Source organism: Symphalangus syndactylus, chromosome 11 (genome assembly GCF_028878055.3).
Source record: "Symphalangus syndactylus isolate Jambi chromosome 11, NHGRI_mSymSyn1-v2.1_pri, whole genome shotgun sequence".
Lineage (NCBI taxonomy): Eukaryota > Metazoa > Chordata > Mammalia > Primates > Hylobatidae > Symphalangus > Symphalangus syndactylus.
This window is the reverse complement of record NC_072433.2, coordinates 8,198,177-8,211,892: the sequence shown is the minus strand read 5'-3', so window position 1 is coordinate 8,211,892 and position 13,716 is coordinate 8,198,177.

Sequence of the window (13,716 nt, the reverse complement as noted above, 5' to 3'; positions counted from 1 at the left end):
TGTCCCTACAAAGGACACGAACTCATCATTTTTTATGGCTGCATAGTATTCCATGGTGTATATGTGCCACATTTTCTTAATCCAGTCTATCGTTGTTGGACATTTGGGTTGGTTCCAACTCTTTGCTATTGTGAATAGTGCCGCAATAAACATACGTGTGCATGTGTCTTTATAGCAGCATGATTTATAGTCCTTTGGGTATATACCCAGTAATGGGATGGCTGGGTCAAATGGTATTTCTAGTTCGAGATCCCTGAGGAATCGCCACACTGACTTCCACAATGGTTGAACTAGTTTACAGTCCCACCAACAGTGTAAAAGTGTTCCTATTTCTCCACATCCTCTCCAGCACCTGTTGTTTCCTGATTTTTTAATGATGGCCATTCTAACTGGTGTGAGATGGTATCTCACTGTGGTTTTGATTTGCATTTCTCTGATGGCCAGTGATGAGGAGCATTTCTTCATGTGTTTTTTGGCTGCATAAATGTCTTCTTTTGAGAAGTGTCTGTTCATGTCCTCTGCCCACTTTTTGATGGGGTTGTTTGTTTTTTTCTTGTAAATTTGTTTGAGTTCATTGTAGATTCTGGATATTAGCCCTTTGTCAGATGAGTAGGTTGCAAAAATTTTCTCCCATTGTGTAGGTTGCCTGTTCACTCTGATGATAGTTTCTTTTGCTGTGCAGAAGCTCTTTAGTTTAATGAGATCCCATTTGTCGATTTTGGCTTTTGTTGCCATTGCTTTTGGTGTTTTAGACATGAAGTCCTTGCCCACGCCTATGACCTGAATGGTATTGCCTAGGTTTTCTTGTAGGATTTTAATGGTTTTAGGTCTAACATATAAGTCTTTAATCCATCTTGAATTAATTTTTGTATAACGTGTAAGGAAGGGATCCAGTTGCAGCTTTCTACATATGGCTAGCCAGTTTTCCCAGCACCATTTATTAAATAGAGAATCCTTTCCCCATTTCTTGTTTTTGTCAGGTTTGTCAAAGATCAGGTAGTTGTAGCTATGCGGCATCATTTCTGAGGGCTCTGTTCTGTTCCATTGATCTATGTCTCTGTTGTGGTACCAGTACCATGCTGTTTTGGTTACTGTAGCCTTGTAGTATAGTTTAAAGTCAGGTAGCGTGATGCCTCCAGCTTTGTTCTTTTGGCTTAGGATTGACTTGGCGATGCGGGCTCTTTTTTGGTTCCATATGAACTTTAAAGTAGTTTTTTCCAATTCTGTGAAGAAAGTCATTGGTAGCTTGATGGGGATGGCATTGATTCTATAAATTACCTTGGGCAGTATGGCCATTTTCACAATATTGATTCTTCCAACCCATGAGCATGGAATGTTCTTCCATTTGTTTGTATCCTCTTTTATTTCATTGAGCAGTGGTTTGTAGTTCTCCTTGAAGAGGTCCTTCACATCCCTTGTAAGCTGGATTCCTAGGTATTTTATTCTCTTTGAAGCAATTGTGAATGGGAGTTCACTCATGATTTGGCTCTCTGTTTGTCTGTTATTGGTGTACAAGAATGCTTGTGATTTTTGTACATTAATTTTGTATCCTGAGACTTTGCTGAAGTTGCTAATCAGCTTAAGGAGATTTTGGGCTGAGACAATGGGGTTTTCTAGATATACAATCATGTCATCTGCAAACAGGGACAATTTGACTTCCTCTTTTCCTAATTGAATACCCTTTATTTCCTTCTCCTGCCTGATTGCTCTGGCCAGAACTTCCAACACTATGTTGAATAGGAGCGGTGAGAGAGGGCATCCCTGTCTTGTGCCATAACTCTGTTAGCTTAATGAACATATCAGAAATAAGTTTCACACAATGCTTCTGTGTAGTTTTTATTTGAAGATATTATTTTTCCCAATAGAGGCCTCTTAGCGCTCAGAATGTCCAATTGCAGTTTCTACAGAAAGAGTGTTTCAGAAAGGCTCAATCAAAAGTAAGGTTCAACTCTGTTAGTTGAATGCACAGAACAGAAAGAAGTTTCATACAATGCTTCTGTGTAGTTTATATTTGAACATATTCTTTTTTCCACTATTACCCACTTAGCGCTACGAATGTCCAGTTGCATTTTCTACAGACAGAGTGTTTCAAAACTGCTCAATCATAAGTATGGTTTAACTCTGTTAGCTGAATGCTCAGATCAGAAAGAAGTTTCACAGAATGCTTCTGTGTAGTTTATATTTGAATATATTCCTTTTTCCACTACTACTCTCTTAGCGCTCCAAATGTCCAGTTGCATTTTCTACAGAAAGAGTGTTCAGATCTGCTCAATCAAAAGAATGGTTTAACTCTGTTAGCTGAATGCACAGAGCAGAAAGAATTTTCACAGAATGATTCTGCGTAGTTTATATTTGGAGACATTCCTTTTTCCACTATTACCCACTTAGCGCTCCCAATCTCCACTTGCATTTTCTACAGAAAGAGTGTTTCAGAACGGCTCAATCAAAACTAAGGTTCAACTCTTTTAGTTGAACAAACAGAACAGAAAGGAGTTTCACACAATTCTTATGTGTAGTTTTTATTTGTAGACATTCTTTTTCCCAATATAGGCCTCTTAGCGCTCAGAATGTCCAATTGCAGTTTCTACAGAAAGAGTGTTTCAGAACGGCTCAATCAAAAGTAAGGTTCAACTCTGTTAGTTGAATGCACAGAACAGAAAGAAGTTTCATACAATGCTTATGTGTAGTTTGTATTTGAACATATTCTCTTTTCCACTATTACCCACTTAGCGCTACGAATGTCCAGTTGCATTTTCTACAGACAGAGTGTTTCAAAACTGCTCAATCAAAAGTATGGTTTAACTCTGTTAGCTGTATGCTCAGATCAGAAAGAAGTTTCACAGAATGCTTCTGTGTAGTTTATATTTGAATATATTCCTTTTTCCACTACTACGCTCTTAGCGCTCCAAATGTCCAGTTGCATTTTCAACAGAAAGAGTGTTCAGATCTGCTCAATCAAAAGTATGGTTTAACTCTGTTAGCTGAATGCACAGATCAGAAAGAAGTTTCACCGAATGATTCTGTGTAGTTTATATTTGAAGACATTCCTTTTTCCACTATTACCCTCTTAGCGCTCCGAATCTCCACTTGCATTTTCTACAAAAAGAGTGTTTCATAACTGCTCAATCAAAAATATGTTTTATCTCTGTTAACTGAATTTACAGATCAGAAATAAGTTTCACAGAATGCATCTGTGTAGTTTTTATTTGAAGATATTCTTTTTCCCAATGTAGGCCTCTTAGCGCTTAGCATGTCCAATTGCAGTTTCTACAGAAACAGTGATTCAGAACGGCTCAATCAAAAGTAAGGTTCAACTCTGTTAGTTGAATGCACAGAACAGAAAGAATTTTCACAGAATGCTACTGTGTAGTTTATATTTGAATATATTCCTTTTTCCACTATTACCCTCTTAGCGCTCCGAATGTCCACTTGCATTTTGTACAGAAAGAGTGTTCAGAACTGCGCAATCAAAAGTATGGTTTAACTCTGTTAGCTTAATGAACATATCAGAAATAAGTTTCACACAATGCTTCTGTGTAGTTTTTATTTGAAGATATTATTTTTCCCAATAGAGGCCTCTTAGCGCTCAGAATGTCCAATTGCAGTTTCTACAGAAAGAGTGTTTCAGAAAGGCTCAATCAAAAGTAAGGTTCAACTCTGTTAGTTGAATCCACAGAACAGAAAGAAGTTTCATACAATGCTTCTGTGTAGTTTATATTTGAACATATTCTTTTTTCCACTATTACCCACTTAGCGCTACGAATGTCCAGTTGCATTTTCTACAGACAGCGTGTTTCAAAACTGCTCAATCAAAAGTATGGTTTAACTCTGTTAGCTGAATGCTCAGTTCAGAAAGAAGTTTCACAGAATGCTTCTGTGTAGTTTATATTTGAATATATTCCTTTTTCCACTACTACTCTCTTAGCGCTCCAAATGTCCAGTTGCATTTTCTACAGAAAGAGTGTTCAGATCTGCTCAATCAAAAGTATGGTTTAACTCTGTTAGCTGAATGCACAGATCAGAAAGAAGTTTCACAGAATGATTCTGTGTAGTTTATATTTGGAGACATTCCTTTTTCCACTGTTACCCTCTTAGCGCTCCGAATCTCCACTTGCATTTTCTACAGAAAGAGTGTTTCAGAACGGCTCAATCAAAACAAAGGTTCAACTCTTTTAGTTGAACAAACAGAACAGAAAGAAGTTTCACACAATTCTTCTGTGTAGTTTTTATTTGTAGACATTCTTTTTCCCAATATAGGCCTCTTAGCGCTCAGAATGTCCAATTGCAGTTTCTACAGAAAGAGTGTTTCAGAACGGCTCAATCAAAAGTAAGGTTCAACTCTGTTAGTTGAATGCACAGAACAGAAAGAAGTTTCATACAATGCTTCTGTGTAGTTTATATTTGAACATATTCTTTTTTCCACTATTACCCACTTAGCGCTACGAATGTCCAGTTGCATTTTCTACAGACAGAGTGTTTCAAAACTGCTCAATCAAAAGTATGGTTTAACTCTGTTAGCTGAATGCTCAGATCAGAAAGAAGTTTCACAGAATGCTTCTGTGTAGTTTATATTTGAATATATTCCTTTTTCCACTACTACGCTCTTAGCGCTCCAAATGTCCAGTTGCATTTTCAACAGAAAGAGTGTTCAGATCTGCTCAATCAAAAGTATGGTTTAACTCTGTTAGCTGAATGCACAGATCAGAAAGAAGTTTCACCGAATGATTCTGTGTAGTTTATATTTGAAGACATTCCTTTTTCCACTCTTACCCTCTTAGCGCTCCGAATCTCCACTTGCATTTTCTACAAAAAGAGTTTTTCATAACTGCTCAATCAAAAATATGTTTTATCTCTGTTAACTGAATTTACAGATCAGAAATAAGTTTCACAGAATGCATCTGTGTAGTTTTTATTTGAAGATATACTTTTTCCCAATGTAGGCCTCTTAGCGCTTAGCATGTCCAATTGCAGTTTCTACAGAAAGAGTGTTTCAGAACGGCTCAATCAAAAGTAAGGTTCAAATCTGTTAGTTGAATGCACAGAACAGAAAGAATTTTCACAGAATGCTACTGTGTAGTTTACATTTGAATATATTCCTTTTTCCACTATTACCCTCTTAGCGCTCCGAATGTCCACTTGCATTTTCTACAGAAAGAGTGTTCAGAACTGCGCAATCAAAAGTATGGTTTAACTCTGTTAGCTTAATGAACATATCAGAAATAAGTTTCACACAATGCTTCTGTGTAGTTTTTATTTGAAGATATTATTTTTCCCAATAGAGGCCTCTTAGCGCTCAGAATGTCCAATTGCAGTTTCTACAGAAAGAGTGTTTCAGAAAGGCTCAATCAAAAGTAAGGTTCAACTCTGTTAGTTGAATGCACAGAACAGAAAGAAGTTTCATACAATGCTTCTGTGTAGTTTATATTTGAACATATTCTTTTTTCCACTATAACCTACTTAGCGCCAGGAATGTCCAGTTGCATTTTCTACAGACAGAGTGTTTCAAAACTGCTCAATCATAAGTATGGTTTAACTCTGTTAGCTGAATGCTCAGATCAGAAAGAAGTTTCACAGAATGCTTCTGTGTAGTTTATATTTGAAAATATTCCTTTTTCCACTACTACTCTCTTAGCGCTCCAAATGTCCAGTTGCATTTTCTACAGAAAGAGTGTTCAGATCTGCTCAATCAAAAGTATGGTTTAACTCTGTTAGCTGAATGCACAGATCAGAAAGAATTTTCACAGAATGATTATGTGTAGTTTATATTTGGAGACATTCCTTTTTCCACTATTACCCACTTAGCGCTCCCAATCTCCACTTGCATTTTCTACAGAAGGAGTGTTTCAGAACGGCTCAATCAAAACTAAGGTTCAACTCTTTTAGTTGAACAAACAGAACAGAAAGAAGTTTCACACAATTCTTCTGTTTAGTTTTTATTTGTAGACATTCTTTTTCCCAATATAGGCCTCTTAGCGCTCAGAATGTCCAATTGCAGTTTCTACAGAAAGAGTGTTTCAGAACGGCTCAATCAAAAGTAAGGTTCAACTCTGTTAGTTGAATGCACAGAACAGAAAGAAGTTTCATACAATGCTTCTGTGTAGTTTGTATTTGAACATATTCTCTTTTCCACTATTACCCACTTAGCGCTACGAATGTCCAGTTGCATTTTCTACAGACAGAGTGTTTCAAAACTGCTCAATCAAAAGTATGGTTTAACTCTGTTAGCTGAATGCTCAGATCAGAAAGAAGTTTCACAGAATGCTTCTGTGTAGTTTATATTTGAATATATTCCTTTTTCCACTACTACGCTCTTAGCGCTCCAAATGTCCAGTTGCATTTTCAACAGAAAGAGTGTTCAGATCTGCTCAATCAAAAGTATGGTTTAACTCTGTTAGCTGAATGCACAGATCAGAAAGAAGTTTCACCGAATGATTCTGTGTAGTTTATATTTGAAGACATTCCTTTTTCCACTATTACCCTCTTAGCGCTCAGAATCTCCACTTGCATTTTCTACAAAAAGAGTGTTTCATAACTGCTCAATCAAATATATGTTTTATCTCTGTTAACTGAATTTACAGATCAGAAATAAGTTTCACAGAGTGCATCTGTGTAGTTTTTATTTGAAGATATTGTTTTTCCCAATGTAGGCCTCTTAGCGCTTAGCATGTCCAATTGCAGTTTCTACAGAAAGAGTGTTTCAGAACGGCTCAATCAAAAGTAAGGTTCAACTCTGTTAGTTGAATGCACAGAACAGAAAGAATTTTCACAGAATGCTACTGTGTAGTTTATATTTGAATATATTCCTTTTTCCACTATTACCCTCTTAGCGCTCCGAATGTCCACTTGCATTTTCTACAGAAAGAGTGTTCAGAACTGCGCAATCAAAAGTATGGTTTAACTCTGTTAGCTTAATGAACATATCAGAAATAAGTTTCACACAATGCTTCTGTGTAGTTTTTATTTGAAGATATTATTTTTCCCAATAGAGGCCTCTTAGCGCTCAGAATGTCCAATTGCAGTTTCTACAGAAAGAGTGTTTCACAAAGGCTCAATCAAAAGTAAGGTTCAACTCTGTTAGTTGAATGCACAGAACAGAAAGAAGTTTCATACAATGCTTCTGTGTAGTTTATATTTGAACATATTCTTTTTTCCACTATTACCCACTTAGCGCTACGAATGTCCAGTTGCATTTTCTACAGACAGAGTGTTTCAAAACTGCTCAATCAAAAGTATGGTTTAACTCTGTTAGCTGAATGCTCAGATCAGAAAGAAGTTTCACAGAATGATTCTGTGTAGTTTATATTTGGAGACATTCCTTTTTCCACTATTACCCTCTTAGCGCTCCGAATCTCCAATTGCATTTTCTACAGAAAGAGTGTTTCAGAACGGCTCAATCAAAACTAAGGTTCAACTCTTTTAGTTGAACAAACAGAACAGAAAGAAGTTTCACACAATTCTTCTGTGTAGTTTTTATTTGTAGACATTCTTTTTCCCAATATAGGCCTCTTAGCGCTCAGAATGTCCAATTGCAGTTTCTACAGAAAGAGTGTTTCAGGACGGCTCAATCAAAAGTAAGGTTCAACTCTGTTAGTTGAATGCACAGAACAGAAAGAAGTTTCATACAATGCTTCTGTGTAGTTTATATTTGAACATATTCTCTTTTCCACTATTACCCACTTAGCGCTACGAATGTCCAGTTGCATTTTCTACAGACAGAGTGTTTCAAAACTGCTCAATCAAATGTATGGTTTAACTCTGTTAGCTGTATGCTCAGATCAGAAAGAAGTTTCACAGAATGCTTCTGTGTAGTTTATATTTGAATATATTCCTTTTTCCACTACTACGCTCTTAGCGCTCCAAATGTCCAGTTGCATTTTCAACAGAAAGAGTGTTCAGATCTGCTCAATCAAAAGTATGGTTTAACTCTGTTAGCTGAATGCACAGATCAGAAAGAAGTTTCACCGAATGATTCTGTGTAGTTTATATTTGAAGACATTCCTTTTTCCACTATTACCCTCTTAGCGCTCCGAATCTCCACTTGCATTTTCTACAAAAAGAGTGTTTCATAACTGCTCAATCAAAAATATGTTTTATCTCTGTTAACTGAATTTACAGATCAGAAATAAGTTTCACAGAATGCATCTGTGTAGTTTTTATTTGAAGATATTATTTTTCCCAATGTAGGCCTCTTAGCGCTTAGCATGTCCAATTGCAGTTTCTACAGAAACAGTGATTCAGAACGGCTCAATCAAAAGTAAGGTTCAACTCTGTTAGGTGAATGCACAGAACAGAAAGAATTTTCACAGAATGCTACTGTGTAGTTTGTATTTGAATATATTCCTTTTTCCACTATTACCCTCTTAGCGCTCCGAATGTCCACTTGCATTTTCTACAGAAAGAGTGTTCAGAACTGCGCAATCAAAAGTATGGTTTAACTCTGTTAGCTTAATGAACATATCAGAAATAAGTTTCACACAATGCTTCTGTGTAGTTTTTATTTGAAGATATTATTTTTCCCAATAGAGGCCTCTTAGCACTCAGAATGTCCAATTGCAGTTTCTACAGAAAGAGTGTTTCAGAAAGGCTCAGTCAAAAGTAAGGTTCAACTCTGTTAGTTCAATGCACAGAACAGAAAGAAGTTTCATACAATGCTTCTGTGTAGTTTATATTTGAACATATTCTTTTTTCCACTATTACCCACTTAGCGCTATGAATGTCCAGTTGCATTTTCTACAGACAGAGTGTTTCAAAACTGCTCAATCAAAAGTATGGTTTAACTCTGTTAGCTGAATGCTCAGTTCAGAAAGAATTTTCACAGAATGCTTCTGTGTAGTTTATATTTGAATATATTCCTTTTTCCACTACTACTCTCTTAGCGCTCCAAATGTCCAGTTGCATTTTCTACAGAAAGAGTGTTCAGATCTGCTCAATCAAAAGTATGGTTTAACTCTCTTAGCTGAATGCACAGATCAGAAAGAAGTTTCAGAGAATGATTCTGTGTAGTTTATATTTGGAGACATTCCTTTTTCCACTATTACCCTCTTAGCGCTCCGAATCTCCACTTGCATTTTCTACAGAAAGAGTGTTTCAGAACGGCTCAATCAAAACTAAGGTTCAACTCTTTTAGTTGAACAAACAGAACAGAAAGAAGTTTCACACAATTCTTCTGTGTAGTTTTTATTTGTAGACATTCTTTTTCCCAATATAGGCCTCTTAGCGCTCAGAATGTCCAATTGCAGTTTCTACAGAAAGAGTGTTTCAGAACGGCTCAATCAAAAGTAAGGTTCAACTCTGTTAGTTGAATGCACAGAACAGAAAGAAGTTTCATACAATGCTTCTGTGTAGTTTGTATTTGAACATATTCTCTTTTCCACTATTACCCACTTAGCGCTACGAATGTCCGGTTGCATTTTCTACAGACAGAGTGTTTCAAAACTGCTCAATCAAAAGTATGGTTTAACTCTGTTAGCTGAATGCTCAGATCAGAAAGAAGTTTCACAGAATGCTTCTGTGTAGTTTATATTTGAATATATTACTTTTTCCACTACTACGCTCTTAGCGCTCCAAATGTCCAGTTGCATTTTCAACAGAAAGAGTGTTCAGATCTGCTCAATCAAAAGTATGGTTTAACTCTGTTAGCTGAATGCACAGATCAGAAAGAAGTTTCACAGAATGCTTCTGTGTAGTTTATATTTGAATATATTCCTTTTTCCACTATTACCGTCTTAGCGCTCCGAATCTCTACTTGCATTTTCTACAAAAAGAGTGTTTCATAACTGCTCAATCAAAAATATGTTTTATCTCTGTTAACTGAAGTTACAGATCAGAAATAAGTTTCACAGAGTGCATCTGTGTAGTTTTTATTTGAAGATATCCTTTTTCCCAATGTAGGCCTCTTAGCGCTTAGCATGTCCAATTGCAGTTTCTACAGAAAGAGTGTTTCAGAACGGCTCAATCAAAAGTAAGGTTCAACTCTGTTAGTTGAATGCACCGAACAGAAAGAATTTTCACAGAATGCTACTGTGTAGTTTATATTTGAATATATTCCTTTTTCCACTATTACCCTCTTAGCGCTCCGAATGTCCACTTGCATTTTCTACAGAAAGAGTGTTCAGAACTGCGCAATCAAAAGTATGGTTTAACTCTGTTAGCTTAATGAACATATCAGAAATAAGTTTCACACAATGCTTCTGTGTAGTTTTTATTTGAAGATATTATTTTTCCCAATAGAGGCCTCTTAGCGCTCTGAATGTCCAATTGCAGTTTCTACAGAAAGAGTGTTTCAGAAAGGCTCAATCAAAAGTAAGGTTCAACTCTGTTAGTTGAATGCACAGATCAGAAAGAAGTTTCATACAATGCTTCTGTGTAGTTTATATTTGAACATATTCTTTTTTCCACTATTACCCACTTAGCGCTACGAATGTCCAGTTGCATTTTCTACAGACAGAGTGTTTCAGAACTGCTCAATCAAAAGTATGGTTTAACTCTGTTAGCTGAATGCTCAGATCAGAAAGAAGTTTCACAGAATGCTTCTGTGTAGTTTATATTTGAATATATTCCTTTTTCCACTACTACTCTCTTAGCGCTCCAAATGTCCAGTTGCATTTTCTACAGAAAGAGTGTTCAGATCTGCTCAATCAAAAGTATGGTTTAACTCTGTTAGCTGAATGCACAGATCAGAAAGAAGTTTCACAGAATGATTCTGTGTAGTTTATATTTGGAGACATTCCTTTTTCCACTATTACCCTCTTAGCGCTCCGAATCTCCACTTGCATTTTCTACAGAAAGAGTGTTTCAGAACGGCTCAATCAAAACTAAGGTTCAACTCTTTTAGTTGAACAAACAGAACAGAAAGAAATTTCACACAATTCTTCTGTGTAGTTTTTATTTGTAGACATTCTTTTTCCCAATATAGGCCTCTTAGCGCTCAGAATGTCCAATTGCAGTTTCTACAGAAAGAGTGTTTCAGAACGGCTCAATCAAAAGTAAGGTTCAACTCTGTTAGTTGAATGCACAGAACAGAAAGAAGTTTCATACAATGCTTCTGTGTAGTTTGTATTTGAACATATTCTCTTTTCCACTATTACCCACTTAGCGCTACGAATGTCCAGTTGCATTTTCTACAGACAGAGTGTTTCAAAACTGCTCAATCAAAAGTATGGTTTAACTCTGTTAGCTGAATGCTCAGATCAGAAAGAAGTTTCACAGAATGCTTCTGTGTAGTTTATATTTGAATATATTCCTTTTTCCACTACTACGCTCTTAGCGCTCCAAATGTCCAGTTGCATTTTCAACAGAAAGAGTGTTCAGATCTGCTCAATCAAAAGTATGGTTTAACTCTGTTAGCTGAATGCACAGATCAGAAAGAAGTTTCACCGAATGATTCTGTGTAGTTTATATTTGAAGACATTCCTTTTTCCACTATTACCCTCTTAGCGCTCCGAATCTCCACTTGCATTTTCTACAAAAAGAGTGTTTCATAACTGCTCAATCAAAAATATGTTTTATCTCTGTTAACTGAATTTACAGATCAGAAATAATTTTCACAGAGTGCATCTGTGTAGTTTTTATTTGAAGGTATTCTTTTTCCCAATGTAGGCCTCTTAGCGCTTAGCATGTCCAATTGCAGTTTCTACAGAAAGAGTGTTTCAGAACGGCTCAATCAAAAGTAAGGTTCAACTCTGTTAGTTGAATGCACAGAACAGAAAGAATTTTCACAGAATGCTACTGTGTAGTTTATATTTGAATATATTCCTTTTTCCACTATTACCCTCTTAGCGCTCCGAATGTCCACTTGCATTTTCTACAGAAAGAGTGTTCAGAACTGCGCAATCAAATGTATGGTTTAACTCTGTTAGCTTAATGAACATATCAGAAATAAGTTTCACACAATGCTTCTGTGTAGTTTTTATTTGAAGATATTATTTTTCCCAATAGAGGACTCTTAGCGCTCAGAATGTCCAATTGCAGTTTCTACAGAAAGAGTGTTTAAGAAAGGCTCAATCAAAAGTAAGGTTCAACTCTGTTAGTTGAATGCACAGAACAGAAAGAAGTTTCATACAATGCTTCTGTGTAGTTTATATTTGAACATATTCTTTTTTCCACTATTACCCACTTAGCGCTACGAATGTCCAGTTGCATTTTCTACAGACAGAGTGTTTCAAAACTGCTCAATCAAAAGTATGGTTTAAATCTGTTAGCTGAATGCTCAGATCAGAAAGAAGTTTCACAGAATGCTTCTGTGTAGTTTATATTTGAATATATTCCTTTTTCCACTACTACTCTCTTAGCGCTCCAAATGTCCAGTTGCATTTTCTACAGAAAGAGTGTTCAGATCTGCTCAATCAAAAGTATGGTTTAACTCTGTTAGCTGAATGCACAGATCAGAAAGAAGTTTCACAGAATGATTCTGTGTAGTTTATATTTGGAGACATTCCTTTTTCCACTATTACCCTCTTAGCGCTCCGAATCTCCACTTGCATTTTCTACAGAAAGAGTGTTTCAGAACGGCTCAATCAAAACTAAGGTTCAACTCTTTTAGTTGAACAAACAGAACAGAAAGAAGTTTCACACAATTCTTCTGTGTAGTTTTTATTTGTAGACATTCTTTTTCCCAATATAGGCCTCTTAGCGCTCAGAATGTCCAATTGCAGTTTCTACAGAAAGAGTGTTTCAGAACGGCTCAATCAAAAGTAAGGTTCAACTCTGTTAGTTGAATGCACAGAACAGAAAGAAGTTTCATACAATGCTTCTGTGTAGTTTGTATTTGAACATATTCTCTTTTCCACTATTACCCACTTAGCGCTACGAATGTCCAGTTGCATTTTCTACAGACAGAGTGTTTCAAAACTGCTCAATCAAAAGTATGGTTTAACTCTGTTAGCTGAATGCTCAGATCAGAAAGAAGTTTCACAGAATTCTTCTGTGTAGTTTATATTTGAATATATTCCTTTTTCCACTACTACGCTCTTGGCGCTCCAAATGTCCAGTTGCATTTTCAACAGAAAGAGTGTTCAGATCTGCTCAATCAAAAGTATGGTTTAACTCTGTTAGCTGAATGCACAGATCAGAAAGAAGTTTCACCGAATGATTCTGTGTAGTTTATATTTGAAGACATTCCTTTTTCCACTATTACCCTCTTAGCGCTCCGAATCTCCACTTGCATTTTCTACAAAAAGAGTGTTTCATAACTGCTCAATCAAAAATATGTTTTATCTCTGTTAACTGAATTTACAGATCAGAAATAAGTTTCACAGAATGCATCTGTGTAGTTTTTATTTGAAGATATTCTTTTTCCCAATGTAGGCCTCTTAGCGCTTAGCATGTCCAATTGCAGTTTCTACAGAAACAGTGATTCAGAACGGCTCAATCAAAAGTAAGGTTCAAATCTGTTAGTTGAATGCACAGAACAGAAAGAATTTTCACAGAATGCTACTGTGTAGTTTATATTTGAATATATTCCCTTTTCCACTATTACCCTCTTAGCGCTCCGAATGTCCACTTGCATTTTGTACAGAAAGAGTGTTCAGAACTGCGCAATCAAAAGTATGGTTTAACTCTGTTAGCTTAATGAACATATCAGAAATAAGTTTCACACAATGCTTCTGTGTAGTTTTTATTTGAAGATATTATTTTTCCCAATAGAGGCCTCTTAGCGCTCAGAATGTCCAATTGCAGTTTCTACAGAAAGAGTGTTTCAGAAAGGCTCAATCAAAA